General features: G+C 43.3%; 1 non-coding gene across 1 annotated transcript; it reads left to right on the top strand.

Annotated features, from left to right (window-relative positions):
• The first annotated feature begins 1,375 nt into the window (after positions 1–1,375).
• On the top strand, positions 1,376–1,509 carry LOC130020818 (small nucleolar RNA SNORA71). Its single transcript, XR_008792025.1, has one exon. It is a non-coding gene; the product is annotated as a small nucleolar RNA SNORA71 (small nucleolar RNA).
• Positions 1,510–17,474: the final 15,965 nt, after the last annotated feature.

Here is a 17,474-nt window from a genome sequence, read left to right as displayed (position 1 = left end):
ATGAGTCGGGAGTGATGGGGCAACTGCAGTCTCATGGGAAGGGGGGCAGTACCGGCTTGTCCTTCACGTCCTACCGAGGTCACAAGTTGCCCCACATGAGTGGCTCTTCGGCACGGCCATGGCTCCAGAGGCAAAAGGACTTAGTCCAGAGCCCAGCAGCATGCGGCAGAAAAGTGAATGGACCATGTGTTAAACTATGGTGCCATGCCTCCCCGGGAGGGAAAGGGTGTTGCTCCCTTCCACCTTTTTCCCTCCTGGCAGCAAGGTGGCCACTACCTCAAAGCCTATAGGAAAGCCAGGTATGAGCAGGCCGTGAAGGGGCAACTGCAGTCTCATGGAAAAGGGGGGTCAGTACGGGCTTGTCCTTCACGCCCTACTGAGGTCATGAGTTGCCCCTTCCCCGAGCAGCTCTCCAGCACAGCCATAACACCAGATGCACAGAAACCAATCTCGTAATTGTCTGGCTCTTTGAAGAAATCCAAAATCATAGCCAGCTATAGAAAACAAAGTATTTCACAATGCCTTTTCAGCAATTCTGATTGTTGTGGGGGGGATTCTAAACAATAATGGTGCATCTTTTGTCGAAATAATTAACGTAATCAATGTAGAGAAGAGTTAAGTGGAAATCATCTGCCTCACAGGCATTGGGAAGGGTGAGAGGGGGGTATTGGGGTTCTTGGTGGTGAAAAATGAGTGCTGGTGAAGGGAGAGGTGTTTGATCATTGCATGACCGAGACTTAAACCTGAAAGCTTAGTAACTTTTCCCACAGTGATTCAATAAATAAATATAAGAAGAAAAATAAATAAATAAAATTATGAAAAAAAAGAAAGACCCTTTTCTCATCTTGTGTCACCTCATCTTGCTTCTCCTGACTTACTGCTTCCTGTCATTCATCTTTGAGGTCATTATCTCACAGGAACTTTCCCAATCCAGTACTCTGAGTCCTTTAGTCGTGTACTATACATGAAATGGCATACTTAGAAGCCACACTTATCCAGTCATTGGAAGAGTCCTTTAGTTTTTATGATTCCACTTTGCTTTGTTTTGTTTTAGTAGCTATCACTCTCTGAGTTGATCTTGCTTATTATTTAGTTATTTCTCTCAATTTAACTGCACCAGAGAAGGGGGTCCAAGAATGTTTGTCTGTTGTTTTCCAGAACTACCACCTTGCTAGTTATTTATTGAATGGATAAGTTAATTGTCATTAAATAGGCACACAAAAAAAGTTCTTTGATGTACTGGAGAGCACTGAAAAAACTTGCTTAGATAAAAATGTGAATGAGAAACTATAAGCCTATACAGATCTATTTACACAAAAACAAAAATTATTGTGGAAGAGTTTGAAGTGTAAGAAAAAGAAAATGGAAAATGGTGTCCTGCCTCCAAAAGTGTCCGTGGACAGCCTGAGGGTCAGTCATTGACAGTGCGGGGATGGGAATATCAGGAGGTATTTGCCCTGTGTTTGGAGGGTCAGCCCTCTCCCTCCCAAACCCTGAAGGTTTCGGACACAGAAAAAAAAAAGAGGAAGGAAAGAAAATGGAGAATGTAAAGGTATAAAGTTAGAGTAATAGAATCTGGTCCTGATGTGGGAGACTCAAGTGAATTGGAATCAGCCATACTGATGATGTGCACCAAGTACTGATAATAAAGGGGAAAAGCCAAACTTCTAAGGACGTCCAGGGGCTGGAGAGGTGGCACTGCAGGTAGAGGGTTCCCATCACTTGCAGCCAAGTAGGCTTCCATCCTGGCACCAATATAGTCCGCGGAGTCCTGCCAGAAGTGACCCCTGAGTGAAGAACCAGGACTGAGTAAGCTCTGAGCACCACTGGGGGTGGACCAAAAAAAAAAAATAGAGAGATGAGCACTGCTTATCATGTGGGACAGAGGTCAATGTTGTGAGACAGCCTGCCTTTTCTAATATCACAGATACCTGGATTTTTACATAAAATAAAATAATGCTAGCAAAACATAAATTCACAAAAGCATTTCTTGGATCTAATAAAAATACAGCTGCGATCCAAATCTCAGAGACAGCGTCTAATCAGTTTGTAACACCTAGTTTATAAGTGCTTTTGCAATCTTATCCCTTCAGAAATAGTCCAGAATCTTATAAGTGAAAATGAAATTTGTTTATGAAGTGAGAATGGTTTGTAAAAATAATTTGAAGTTATAAATAAGATCATCTGTATTCTATACTAGGGGACATGTTTCTGACTTTGCTGTGCAATTCAGATCAATGCTCTTCGGTAAAATGCAGAGACCTATGCATACAGACCTACAAATACACACGTATCTCTCTATTTCTGTATAGAGAAACGCTATCCTTAGTAGCGTTTTGTTTCCTTTACAGCACAGGTAAGTGATGACATCTGCTCTCTGTCCTTCTCTGTCAGGCTGATTTTACTCAGCATGAGCAAGATCCTTCAGTTCTCCCTCGTTTGAAGGAAACCCCATGACTTCATCTTTTCTGAAAGCAACTTTGCATTCTCTTATGCGTATCTCTCACAACTTGTAATCCATCCATATACTGTGGGGTATTTGGGTTGTTTCTACACCTTAGCTATAGGTATGAATATATACTATCTTTTTCTTTTCTTTTAATGGTATTTTGTTTTTAGTACATCCAAGGAGTGGAATTGCTGAGTCATAGGAGAGCAAAAGCCGTCCTAACCCAGTCTACAGATTCAAAACTGAATCTTATCTGAAGCCACCACCACAAACGCACTCATAAATGTTTCACTAGCTATACGGGCATCCCTTAATCCATTCTGATAGATAAAATTCACCATTATTCTGATCTTTGTTACTTTACAGGGAGGATTTAGCTTCCCTAGAAGGTCTTAAGTGAAGGGGATTCTCAGAGCACGTTGCCCAGTGAGGATCAGCTGGGAGGAGGACACACAGAGTGGGCACACTGTTGAGAGTCCACTTGGCCAGTCACTCTGCAGCCAGTGCTGGAGACCGTCCTTCCAATGCTGTCCCTTTTGGCCGCAAGGGAGCTCAGAGCTCGGAGGACCCATCTTCTTCCTTGCACTGGGACTGTTCCACATCTGTCTCCTAACTGGAATCACCAGTTGGATTCAAAGGTCACAGGATTAACACACTTTGCTGCTCTAGGAACATTTGTTTTGTTCTAGGGATGCAACCAGTAGTGCTTCAGGGTTTTGCTCTGTGCTTAAAGGTGGTATTCAGGGGACCATGTGATTCTGAGAGTCACACCCAGATCTTCTTTTGTCTGCAAAGCAAGAGCTTGGCACATTAAATGTGTTCGCTCTCTCTCTCTCTCTCTTTCTCTCTCTCTCCCTCTCTCTCCTCTCTTTCTCTCTCTTCCCCCTTATATATGAATTTTTAATGCAAATTTCATGAGATTTATTTTATTGTTTGATACTGAGGACATTGCACATCTAACAAAATTGAAATAAAAACTATACTGGTTGAATTTTTTCTCCTCCATGCAGTGCTATATTGGTTGCAATCAGATTCTGACTTCAGGATATTGAAGCATGATTTGCAATTTTTACCCTGAGCGTGAGAGCTCTCCAGTGTGTGCTGAATCAAAATAGTATTTATTATTCTACAATTGCTCTGATTGATTAACCTTCTCTTGTCACCATTCCCCCGCCTCTCCAACAAATTACTTTGATTAATCTGGTAGCTATTTATATAGCAGAATTTGAACACACACATACAAAAATTGTGCTCATCAGTTGCGGGTTATTCTTCTGAATTGATTAAAACCATCCTACAGTCTTTAAAGAATGTAAATATTATACATTTATAATTTACATTTCTATTCAAAATGCATCGTGTGCTCTCATTTTATCATAGAATTTGTGTGAAAATTCAGCAATTTTTGTTCCACAGAAAAGAAGAAAATAGCAACAGGTCTTCCACTCAATAGAAAACCAAAGAGACCTGTGTCGTTTTCAAAGATAATAGCTCCCTTTATGGTGCTGGTAGCAGATATCTTGGAAATTGTGAAAAACAAGATACCAGATGCTCAATACTCCCAAGTCATGCCTGCTGTCTCGCCAGTTCCCCGGAGAGACTCTCACAAGTCACAGTGACACTGAGAGACACTGACAGCGTGATTAATCACTCAGACATGTAAAACATCTATTAATTAGTACTACCTGGTTCTTAAAATAGTAAGACAAGTGCACTCTATCTGGTCAAACCTGAACAGCTTCCAGAATCAAGTGGTTTCTCCCATAGTCAAAAAACATCATTTAACTAGCATTTTAATGCACATTTAAAACAAAACGGTTCCAGTGACTTTTTACAACGACGTTTGGGAGGACATTTTATTTAGTCAGACTGTTAAGTACTCAAGTGTCCGTTTTCAGAGACTTTGGACATCTCACTAATGAATTGTCAAAAGAGGGTGACTGTCGCTAATAAAATTGTAGTTGTACAGATGAGTGATCTGAAGTATGTGAGTTTATTGGTACAGTGTCTGAGACACAGAAAATAAGGAATAAATAAAATTATTTCAGTGATGCTCTCTGGGGACTTATGATGTACCAGTAATCATTTGAGACCTGAATTTTCTAACATGATGATTCCTGGAAGATTTGAGCCTTTAGAAATCTTTCTTTTTCAGGTTAAAGTGTATTGTTAAGTATTTAGTGGATTAAGCAGGATTTCAAAGATTTGATACAAATAAGCAAAAGGGAGAAAAGTATAGTTTAAAAGCTTTAAATTGATTTTACCTTTCCATATTTGAATCAAGTATGGCTACTCACGTAGCTCACAATAAGTTCCTGGAAGAGATGCTTGTCTAAACACTTGGGGAAGAGCAGAAAACAGAACTTTCCTCTATAATAAAACTTAAACATCAACATCAAGAGGAGTTAGTATTGTGAGGACATGTGAATAAATCAAGTTAGTCTTCTTTATTCATAGTTTTCTATTTATGAATTTTCCCACTTACTAAAATTTATTTGTAACCACAAAATCAATACCTGTAGTGCCTCTATCTGGCCACATAATAAATGTGCAGAGTATCGAAAAATTTCAACTGGATTTGGTACTGTATTTTCTTTATTTTTGGAGGAATTTTCCCAGTCTGTGCTCAAGGTGTCTGCGGGGGAGGGGGTCCCTCCTTGTGATACTCAGACAACTACACTGGTGATTCAATGTGGGGCCCAAGGGTACAGTGCTACTCAGGTCCCTTTGTGCTCTGGAGTCTCCAAGATACTTTCAGTGATGCTCATGGGGCCATGTCCTACCGAGCTCAGAGACCAGGTCAGCTGCATGCAAGGTGTGTGATATCTGTCCAGCACAAATTGTTATTTTCGTAATGGTTCCTAAGCAGAGGACTGAAATATTGCCAGTGCTCCTAAGTTCATAAAAGCTATGGTATTACATACATGAAATAAGATAAGGTTCAGGCAGGCAAGTGTAATACAACAATTGGCTATAAATTCAAAGTTGACTGTAAGTTAATGACTCAACAGCCTGCATTGAGTAAGGTACGTTAAATAGGAACACATAAGAATGAGTTATGAATTGTGCCGAGGGTGAATACATATTCAGATGGACACAGGAGTTTTTAACCCTGTGCTTTGCCAGGAGGAAGGAATTCACAAATCCAGCATTTAGGGTGGCTCTAGAGAGAATAGCTGCCATAAATAACAGGAATTGACTGTGATAGGATAAGCCAAGGACATGTAAGTAGACAGTGAGGCTAGAGAGAGATGAAATGGAAGTGAAAGAATCGCTAATTTACAAAGAATGGAGTTGGTGTCTCTCCAAAATTGTCAAGTTTGAGAATAAAAGCAAAAAATAATGTACTTGTAGGTATTTAGGAACGAGATCATTCATGCCTGCCTTTAGACCACAATAACGACTCGAGATTTTATTCCAGATGTGACTGGTAGACTTTGGAAAATTTTGAGAGGTTAATTGTGTAAACACAAAAAAGTCAGAGGTCTATCTCTCCTGCCGCCTGCGTTCCATAGTCTCACACTGCTTCCCCCACCCTGGGGAGGTCGATGGTGATGGGCAGGTGAAGGAAGGAAACGAGGGCCAGGCTGGTTGGTGTCAGTTGCAGTTTATTCCATCCCCATCTCCATTCTCCTCTGATTCTCCTCCTGCTTCTTCCTCCCCCATGCTACTTCATTCTCCTTCTCCATCCCCCTTCATTCTCCTGCTGGCTCTGGAATCTGGATCTGGATCCCCTTTCTCCTTCTCCTTCTGGAGTCTGGATTCTGATCCCCCAGCCCACTCTTACAGTCTAGTTATATCCCAACAGATGAGGGGTTGGGGCTTACCCATAGGCGTGGTCACAATCAACAGGGGTAAAGTTCTTTCCCTCAGGGGGTACTTCTTCTAGGACAGATACCTTCTCAGCTGGACGACCCACCCAAGAGCGGAATCCCATGGGTGTGTTTCTCCTCTCCTTGTCCAACAAGCATATGAACATTCATAATATTAATCATTTTGTATGGACACTGTAAGAGATACATTAAGCTTATAGAATTGCTCTCCTAGGGCCATCTCGATCTCAGACTACAGTGCTCAGGCCAGATAGTCTTTCCTATTCCTAGCAGGGTCCTAGTCTCATGGTTACTTCTGGATCATGACAACATTTGTCTATAATCAAGCTCTTAACTTATAGTTAAGAATCGTGGCACTTTGGCCTGGCCTATTTTGATGCCAGGGTAGCTCACAGCTTGCCCTGGGTCCATTTAATCCTTAGTTGGGACCCTTTTGGGGTTTTAGGAACTAAGGGCAACTGAGGCTTAAGTGGAGAAAGAAGATGCCCATGAGTGAATGATATTCAAAGCCAATTAAATCCTAAGTTACACTCTGTCACTGTCACTGTCCTCCTGTTGTTCATCGATTTGCTCGAGCTGACCCAGTAACGTCTCCATTTTTTTTGAGACTTGTTGTACAAAATTGTACAAAAGCATAATATTAATTGGTCTTCCTGTTTCTATATAAAAAGGACATTGCATTCAAGTAAACTATTCAAAAGACATAAGGAATGGAGAAAGGCAATATTAACTTACAATACAAGTTCAGTGTCCTAGAAGGATCTGACCTTACAAATTAACAGAGTCTGATTAGCGGTGGAAAAGCTGATTAACTGGTTGGGGAGGAGAGCATAGAGAAGAGCTTACAGATAAACACAATGGAATGGAAGTGTCTCAGGAGCACTGTAATAAACCTGAGTTCCTTGTGGCAAGGGAGGAAGGACAAACCAAGGTCATTGTACAGTTAATAAGTTCTAATTATATTGCCAAAGGTCACACAGGCTTCTATAAGGAGAACAAGTTGCCAGGGGGAATAAAACAGAAATAAATTAGGTGGTGGTTCTTGCTGTAAAGTGAGAAGTGGTATTGGCTACGAACTTAGACTATTATTAGACTCACCAAGATGCAACCATATGTCCTGTGTCTGTCATATTTATCTAACATTCAAGACTCAGACTGTTTCTTGGTTTTCTGGTTGTCCCTCTCATTTGGTTCGACCGAAAGTAAACCCTAAATGACAGATTTGGGGCAGTTACTTTCTGGGAGGTAATCCCTGGAGACAGCTGAAAAAGACAAGGAGAACATCCAGGGTATGTTGTATTCCTTGCTGGGAGCAGCTGGGACTTGTGTGCTCTGAGGTTCTCTGTGGAAGCTGATGTCTTTGCAGAAAGTCTGGGGCAACTTCTTTCCCAAATAATTGAGGACTGCCCTCAGGAACATCAACTGCTCTCTGGACTTCTCTCTGCAGGAACCAAGTCCCGTGGCTTCAGAAAAATCCCAGAGCCAATAGTGGAGAGACTGATGGGGTGGAATGCTGGCCACGGGCATCAGGGCCATTCACTTCAGCTCCAGTCGGAATTTTAGGTGAGTGGAGTGAGAGGCACGGACTCAAAAACCTCTGTTCCACTCTCTGGCTTCCCAGGAAATTGGATCTTCCTGCTACCATCAGGTGTCATAACTGGCTCATCGGAAACCATTACATTATCAGGAGGTTTTGAGATGTAATTCACACCTTATGTGCTTCAGGAGAAAGGGTATTTCCTGAAGCTGAGAAGGTCACTTTAGAATCAGCTGCCATCACTTAGTTGGACTAGTTATAACGATATTGAAGTAAGTAGTAACGTAGGGGTGTTCCTTAGCAATGAATTCCAAGAAACTATAAGACTAAAAACTATTTGGGAGTAGTGATGCCCATCTGCTTCCAGCTGAAGATTGATAATGGCAGCTAAAAGCCTATGGACAGGATATAACAAAAAAAAAAAAATAGAACATTAAGGTGGGTTGGAAGTTGTGTAAGGACAGCAGTGAAGGGTCCTTGACACTTTGGTGGTGATGAAATGACAGTGACTTTCTACACCAAAAATATAAACATTAACACTATTGTAACTATGTTACCTTAAGTACAAAAACAAAGTGAAACAATTCAAAAAGAAGCCCATCTAAAGACAATTCTGCAGCAACAAGGGCCTTGACGTGATGGAATGAAGACCACCTAAACTCAAAGTCCTTTTGCCTTGACAACTCTGGAGATCTGTTATTCGCATAGAGTCCCAGGCTAAGGCAGCTTTAAAAAGGCCAATAGAAATAACTTTGCAAAGAAACCTCCTTTCCTTCCATTTTGTAATCCTGTTTTCCCTACTTGGGATGGATGTGTGATTTTTTTTTCTCTTTATTTTCAGAGCCGTCTCTTCTCTCTAGAGAAGTTCACATTCACTCTTGGATGCATCTCTGTTTAATCTTACACCTTTCAATTATATATTTCAATTAAACTTCCTCACATCACTGTTCACTTTCATAAATCCCTTTCTGCAAGAATGGACAATAAACTGAGGAAATCTAAGTGGAGACTGAAACTGGTTTCCTTTTTCTGAACAAAGTATATCCTCACTTCAGTCTGAGGATCACAGTGCTCCACAATTTTGAACCAATTCCCACACCGTGCAGATCAAGTGGGTCTTAGACGCAGTTTGACGGTGAAGCTGATAGAACATAAACATTTGCACCGTGCAAGAACTTCTGCAGATTTTCCGGGAGCTCTACTTATGGTTCCCTGAGCTGGGGGCGGCGGGCAGGGGGCAAGCGGTGGAGGGGAGGGTGAGGCATGCAAGGCAGATACCTTAAGCTCTGTACATACATCTCCAGCCCTATTGTATTTAATTAATTTAAATGTAAGGTAAAGGTAAGGTAAAGGCCCTCCCGTTGATCATCGATTTGCTCGAGCGGGCCCAGTAACGTCTCCATTGGAGATTTTGTTGTTACTGTGTCTGGCATATCGAATACTCTCGGTAGCTTGCCGGGCTCTCCGAGAGGGGCGGAGGAATCGAACTCGGGTCGGCCATGTTGGCTGCGTGCAAGGCAGACGCCCTACCCGCTGTGCTATCGCTCCTGAAGGACTTTTCGTTGTTGGTGTTTTGGGACCACTGTAGGTGGTGCTTAGGGCTTACTCCTGACTCTGTACTCAGAACTCATTCTTGGTAGTGCTCAGGGAGACATATGTCATGCTGGGCTTAATCCAGGATCAACTGCTTGCATAGTAAGAAACTTGAAACCTACTTTATCTCCCATTTTGTAAGATTTGGGGATTAGGGATTTGGGCCACACCTGGCAATGCTTAGGGGTTACTCCTGGCTCTGCACTCAAGAATCACTCCTGATGGTGCTCAGGAGACCATACGAGGTGCCGGAGATCAAACCTGGGTCTGCCGCATGCAAGGCAGGTGCCTTACCCACTGTACTATCTCTCCATCCCTATTTTGTAAGATTTTTGACGGTGATTTTTTTAAAAATCGAACTAAAACAGTTGTTGCTGCACTTTTTATTTTTTTGCTGTACTTTTCATTTTTTTTCTGTTTTGCATCTTTATTTTATTTTTTTGGACAAACTGGTAGGCTACTGAATGTAGCCTGCCCACACGGCAGAGTCTGGCAAACTCCCCGTGGCGTACCCAATATGCCAAATACCAGTAACAATGATGGGTCTCATTCTCTTAACCCTGGAAGAGCCTTGAATATGGGACTTTTTAAAAAAAATCTCAGGGCTAGGACGAAGGAGACGTTACTGGGGCCTGCTCAAGGCAATCGACGAATAACAGGATGATGGTGATCATGATCGTGATCTTTATTTTAGTAGTAAGTGATATGTCAATTAATTTTGTTGTGAATCTCTCTCCTCCCTTAAAAATAGATATAGCAAGGAAAGGGAAATAATTCTGAAGTTAAACAGAGGAAGTCTCTACATTCTGGCTCTTTCTGCAATGGGTATTTCTATACACCAAAGGTGATTTTCTTAGTCCTCAAGAGAATCATCCTCCAAATTTTTCTTATGTAGTAAAGAGAAACCTAAGTTCATATACTGGGATCATTTAGAGGACTCAAAGTTATTTTACTTCTGCCAGAGCACAGCAATACTAGTTTCAATAAGAATCTGAGAGTATTCCTGGAAAAATCCTTCTATCTACTCTAGTTTTGAGAATGACTCAAGATCTTGAAATAAGAATTGTTCAAATGGACTCTGAATTCTCTCTGGTGAAGCGTCTCAAGCATTGGGGCTCAGAGGAGAAGTGTAAAAATGCACAAAATACAGCATCTTCTCTTAAGAATCTTTCAAATTAGGGGCCAGAGCGATAGCACGATGGGTAGGGCATTCGCCTTGCCAAACCAGATTCTGTTGGAAGGAGAAAAGGGGTAAAATGTACTTTTATTTCTATTACTAGAAGTGCTGATGGGAAGAGTCATATTTGAGAAGTCAGTGAGGATGGGTGGGATTTGGGTACATAGAGTTATAAAGTAAAAGGAGAGAAAGAACCTTGTAAGGAGAGGCAATATCTTGAGTAAGTGTATGATCCAGAAGATGGCAACTCGAGCAATTAATCTGAAATAGGGACCAACTAGGGTATTTTCTGGAAAGTCCTCACACCTACCCCCCTGAAATCTGTAATGTCGATAAAAGACACGTGAAAGTTACTACAGTTCTCCCCACTAAGCAAGATGCTTGTTGTTCTCTCATCCAGATGCCAAAGAGTCATGCTCTCACTGAATTCAAAGTAAGTTTCGGTTTGCATATTTCCTTGATATCTGTGTTTGCAACTTAGAAATCAAATGTGTTTTGTCTGTGTGATATCTTAAATAATATTGATGGCATACTTTTTGTGAGAGGAAAGTAGAAAATATTGCTATGCACGTTTTGTAAGTGAATACCAAAAGGACAAACAACAGGAAACACTTCTTTAAGATCGACTTTATCTTTCGTTTCCTGATCATGCTCTTTCCATACTTGCACTGGGAACACTGTGGAATGAAAAGAGGTCAACGTGCATTCAGTTTCTCCGTGAGCCACTCAATGTGTTATCTTGGATACATTCTCCTGAGCCTCGATTGATTTATTTGTAAAGTGGGGATGGCCAATGCAGAGTCCTGGTAAGAACCAAGTGCACTATACTGAATAATTATGCTCAACTGTGAGCTCAATGCAAGCTTGGAATCACCGGTGGTCTCTCTTTGGATCAAATGCTTCATTGCCCGAGGAGAAGGACGTGTTCTGTGCTGTGACGAGAGCCATGAGCCCTCACAGCTAGTGAGCAGGAGACAGGGAGCACGGCTGGATGGGGAGCTCTGAAGGGTGCTAACACTCCTCCTCTTGCTTGCCTCCTCTTCCTCAACCATACGGCTCACAACTGTTTTCCTTCTCCTGCTTACTGACTAGTAAGTTTCCAATAATAGAGATGCTCCTTTAATCCTCTGTGAAATATATATATATATATATATATAATATATATCACTGTCTTCCCATTGTTCATCGATTTGCTTGAGCCGGCACCAGTAACATCTCCATTGTGAGACTTGTTGTTACTGTGAGAGAGAGAGAGAGAGAGAGAGAGAGAGAGAGAGAGAGAGAGAGAGAGAGACCCATTGTAATTACTGGTTTTGGCATATCGGCTGTGAGTGAGGAAAGGTCGGACTACAGCTGAATCTCACAAAGACAATGTTTATGAGAAACAGCCTCGCTTCTGACGCTCCATTCGTTCTCAATGGAACGACCATCTCCGAATGCAGCAGTTATGTATACCTAGGTCGAGAAGTCAACATGATGAATGACCTGGCACCTGAGTTGTGCAGGAGGAAGAGAGCAGCTTGGAACGCCTTCAAGAACGTCGAAGAAATAGCTAAGAGGACGAAGAACCTCCCACTCTGGGCACATCTCTTTAACTCCACTGTTCTTCCTGCATTAACATACGCCTCAGAGACCTGGGCCCTACAGAACCAGGACAAGAACACTATTCGGGTCTCCCAAAGAGTATGTTTGGAGTATCACGTTTCACTCAAATGAGAGAAAGAATCCAGAGTTCCGACCTCCATCTACGATCAAGAATCAGGGAAGCTGTCTCATTTGCCAAGGCGTCAAAAATCAGATGGGTTGGACACGTAATGAGATTTGGAGATGACCGCTGGACTAGAGCCATTACTGACTGGATTTCATGGGACATCAAAAGACCGCGTGGCTGCCCACCTACGAGATGGTCAGACTTCTTTGTCTAAACCCTGAATGATTGGTTTGAGGCTCTTCGTGTTCCTAGAACAAGCAGACACCATTGAGCTACACTAGCACGCGACAGGGACAAATGGAGACGTTACTGGAACCCACTCAAGCAAATTGATGAGTAACGGGAAGTCAAGTGATCAAGTTATCAAGTGATATATATATATATGTATATATATATATATATATATATATATATGCACATAGCTCTCCCATCTCAGAGCAGATGCTTCCCCTTCTTGATATTGTTCATTGTTCTACATTGTGGTAACTTTGTTTACAACAAAGGGGGAAGCAGATGTAGTACAACAGACACAGTTTACTATCTGGATAAAAATTTGACTTGGCAGCGGTTCAATCTTGGACCTGCCAAATCAATGCAACGCTGTGTATGTGATTTGATTAGGTCAACTGTGCAGGTTCCTTTTGTTGCCCACATTTCCCAGGCTGGGGGTTTGGGTGTGCTCAACAACTTCCAAGAAGCAAATCTGCTGGCATATATACAATATATATGTATACACACACACACACACACACACACACATATATATATATATATATATATATATATATATACTATAGATGATCAGACATAAAGGTAAAGGTAAAGGTAAAGGCCCTCCCGTTGATCGTCGATTTGCTCGAGCAGGCCCAGTAACGTCTCCATTGGAGACTTTGTTGTTACTGTGTCTGGCATATCGAATACTCTCGGTAGCTTGCCGGGCTCTCCGAGATCAGACATCGACTTGGAAATAAAAAATCGTCTGCCAGAGCCTGGATACAGCAGGTAGAATATTTGTCTTGCCTGTGACAAGCTTATTTGGGTCCCTCACGGTCTGGCAGGCCCTGCCAGCCAGCTGTGGTCCCTGAGCACAGAGCCAGGAGTCAATCCTAAGCATCGCTGATGTGGCCCAAACAAACAAACAGAGAGTTTACTGGAAAGTAGAAGAGAAAAGAAAATCCCTATTCAGGGGAACATAGGAAATCTACTATAGATGATGTTAAATAAGTATAGCTAGGTTGTATGGCGGGGTTTTTCTAGGCAATCTGGGTCTTTGTGTATCAGGCGACCAGGCTGTTGCGAAGAGTTGGAGGATTCCTGTTTGGTTCCTGAGTGCGGGCTTCTTTACTAAGATGATCCACCTGACCACTTGCCAAGCTACTTTCCTATTCTTTATCTTTCAGCCTCCTGAGACCCCAAGGCCTAGAGCAGAATTTATGGCCCGGGGCAAGAGTAACCTTCCCTTTCTCGGAAGGAGCCTGGGAAGGTGCAGGAAAGTTTAAAATCCAAGCTCTCACTTGCTGCTCTTGGGCAGGGCCCCTTGTCAGACTCTGGGGGACCACTGCAAGCCAAGGTCAGGACTTGTACTTTTGACCGACTGGCTGTAGACCCCAAAGTTCCAAGTTCTAGATATCATCTCTGCCCCCTGCCTTGCCCTGAGCCTCGCGTAAACACACACACACACACACACACACACACACACACACACACACACACACGTTCGATTATTACGATAAATGAGGGAGCAACCAAGTTGTTTGTTTGGTTTTGGGGTCACACCGTGAAGTGCTCAGGGCTTAGTTCTCTACCTCTGTGCTCAGGGGAAGAGAGGGGATTCTGGGGATGGACCCCAGGTAGTTGCATGCAAGGCAAGCAACTTGCAGGCTGTCCTAAGGCTCTTGCCCCCTTCTTCAGTCACTGATTTATGACGCAGGCTGGGGGTAGAGGGACATACACTACACTTTCTCATGTCCCCCAACTCCCCAAGTGCTCCCCAAGTGCTCCCCATAAGGTGATTTTTCTCTGAGATTTCTGTGGGGGCTCCATTGCCGACAATGACACCGACAACGAATTCAGCCTGTAGCCTTCTCTCCTGGAGGTCACTTGGTTAGATTGGAAGTTGGGACTCTTTCATCCAGTGCCTGTGGAGAGGTTTCCTTGGCAACCAGCCCACATGCTCAGGTGTTTCCCAAATTACTTTAATTAACATTAACTGGAGATTCTGGGTACTGCTCGGCACACTTAGAAAATTCCAAGGATTTGGGGAGCTGGGCATCAGGACCGATGGCTGAAAACCAAAGCCATCTGAGGAATGCGCTTTTCATCAGCTGAAAGCCCAAACACCTTTTTCTTAGAAACTGCAACATCGTACTCCTCTGTAGTACATAGGTCATACGCAACTTAAGAGCTAAAATAAAATATTGTTTCCTGTGTTAGCAGTTCTGGAAAAACAAATTACAGAGTTGAGTTGGGCTCGCGGAATGCCAGTTCTGTTTCTCCAAGTTGAGGAATACACGAATATTCAAAGTGGGAGAAGATTAACCACCGTTTTGTCAGCCCACGTAGGGCAGGATTTTCTTAAATAGTAAAGCCCAACTAAGCTCAGATTCCTTCCTGGCCCCGGAGGGGTCACATGGTGCCATCTGTCTTCATCTGCCTCCTGTTCTTGTAGACTGATCTAGGGGACACAACAAAGTTTAAAACTCTGACTTCAGTTCTCTGCCCTGAGTGGGCAAAGAAGTTGCCAGGATGTTAAGATGGTCTTTTCTTCTTCCCTGTAGCTAAAGCAGTTGGGTCCCTTCTTGACAAAAGCCACAAGGAAACGCTGACTCTTGGAGAAGGATCAGGGGTAACAAAATCCGTGGTGGTGGGAAATGGGCACTGGTGGAGGGATGGGTATTTGATCATTGTATAGTTGAAACCCAAGCACAAAAATTTGTAAGTCTGCAACTGTACCTCATGATGTCTCACTAATAAAAAAAAATTAAAAAAAAAAGACACGAAGAGTTCTATTCCCATAACGCAGCCTAAACCCTAAAGCAAGGAGGAAGGAAAAAACGCCTGCCAGGTTGAGGGGGTTAAGCTCAGCGCTGCCTGCGGGAGCCGCTAAGGCAGTTTTGATCAGCTGTCCTGCAGGTGGGAGCCTCATTCTGTGCAGTGAACACCAAAAGGTCACTCCCGTGGAGGGAATCTCACATTAATTCATCCTTGAAAATAGTCTTAAATGTTCGTCTTCACCATGTGATGACGGTGAACATCCTGGCCGCCTGGAATATGTAGCACTGTCCACTGTCCTCCCGTTGTTCATCGATTTGCTCGAGCGGGCACCAGTAGCGTCTCCATTGTGAGATTTGTTGTTACTGTTTTGGGCATCGCGAATACGCATGGGGAGCTTGCCAGGCTCTGCCATGCAGGTGGGATGCTCTCAGTAGGTTGCCGGGATCGCCGAGAGGGACGGAGGAATTGAACCCGGATCGGCCACGTGCAAGGCAAATGCCCTACCCACTGTGCTATTATTGCTCCAGCCCATGGAAAATGTATAGATTGGATTCCGGCAGGAATGATTACAGGTGTAAAAAAGACGAATAAGAAGCACGAGATATTTTGATGTCTGATCCTGGTCTTTATAGCTGCTGTGTTCAATCTGGTCCCTTCATGTTTCAGTAGCGGGGCCTGGAGCTGAGATGCAGGGGATTCCCTGTAATAGCAAAAGAAAGCTTTTCTTTCCTATTATGACACAGGAGCCGTGATGGCGGGTCTCTGAGTTTGTCCACGGTTTCCAGATTCAAGAATGAAAGTATTGAGTAACTAAGATGCTCAGACTCAACGTTAAAGATAGAAAAGTTTATTGGAAAGTAGAAGACAAAGGAAAAGAAACGTCCCATGTAGGGAGGAACTGAGTTTAGGACCACATTAACTCTGGCTCCTTTGGGGGCGTGGTTTATAGAAAACTGGGTCTTTTTGTTATTGCCAAGTGACAGGAATACTTTAGGAATGCAGAGTGGCCTGGCTAGTTTAGGTCTTTTGTGCTTCCTGTTTGACCATTAGCCTCAGGCATTGCTATTACTCTTGGTCTGGGGCAGAATTTAGGGTCTTGGGGCATTACTCACTGCCCTGCCTCAGGAAGAGGCTGAGATTTGCAGGCATTTTAAGGTGTGGAATGGAGATAGCTTAAACTGAGCCTGTCATAGATGACCGGGGGAAACTGAGGCTTCCTCTCTCACTACTGATTTGAAAGGCAGAACAAAGGATATTGCTGGCTGGGAGAGTTGTGAGTGGAGAGGCAGAAACTAGAGCCTGTGACCAGGAAATGGAGACACGGACGTCTGTAAGAGCGACAGCTCTGCCTCCCTGGGTTCCTAGGCCCATGTCCACTCTGGCACTGAGGGAGTTTTGCAGAAGACATAGGGAAATTGAACTGTAGTGCTCGGGCAACGAGAGAGAGAGAGAGAGAGAGAGAGAGAGAGAGAGAGAGGAAAAAAGAAACTCATTTAGGGTGGAACATCGATTCTTCGGAGAGAGAGAGAGACAGAGAGAGAGACAGAGAGAGAGACAGAGAGACAGAGAAAGACAGAGACAAAGAGAAAAAAGAGACTCATTCAGGGTGGAACATGGGTTCTCAGGGGAGAGAGACAGAGAGAAACAGAGAGAGACAGAGAGAGAGGAAAAAAGAAACTCATTCAAGGTGGAACATGGTTTCTCCAGGGAGAGAGAGACAGAGAGACAGAGAGACATAGAGACAGAGACAGGTGATAAAAGAAACTCATTCAGGGTGGAACATGGGTTCTCCGGAGAGAGAGAGAGAGAGAGAGACAGACAGACAGACAGACAGACAGACAGAGAGACAGAGACAGAGAGATAGAGAGAGAGGAAAAAAGAAACTCATCAAAGGTAGAACATGGATTCTTCAGAGAGAAAGAGACAGAGAGACAGAGAGAGGGGATAAAAGAAATCCATTCAGGATGGAACATGCATTCTCCACCGAGAGACAAAAGCCCTGAAAAGTCAAGGGAAAAGGCAGTGGTCAGGGGAGCAGAGGGCCGAGGGGATGGACGACAAGCCAGATGGAGCATGTGGCACTGGCTGTGGTGCGGCAGCTCTGATGGGTGTTTCCCCAGAACAGACAGGCGTCCATGGCACATGTCTCTCTGGAAGGTGATTCCTGTTCCCCCGTGGCT

The sequence above is a fragment of the Sorex fumeus genome, unplaced genomic scaffold (genome assembly GCF_029834395.1).
Source record: "Sorex fumeus unplaced genomic scaffold, SorFum_2.1 ptg000013l, whole genome shotgun sequence".
In the NCBI taxonomy this organism is placed as follows: domain Eukaryota; kingdom Metazoa; phylum Chordata; class Mammalia; order Eulipotyphla; family Soricidae; genus Sorex; species Sorex fumeus.
Note: the sequence above shows the minus strand (reverse complement) of the source record. Positions and strands in the feature narration are given on the sequence as shown.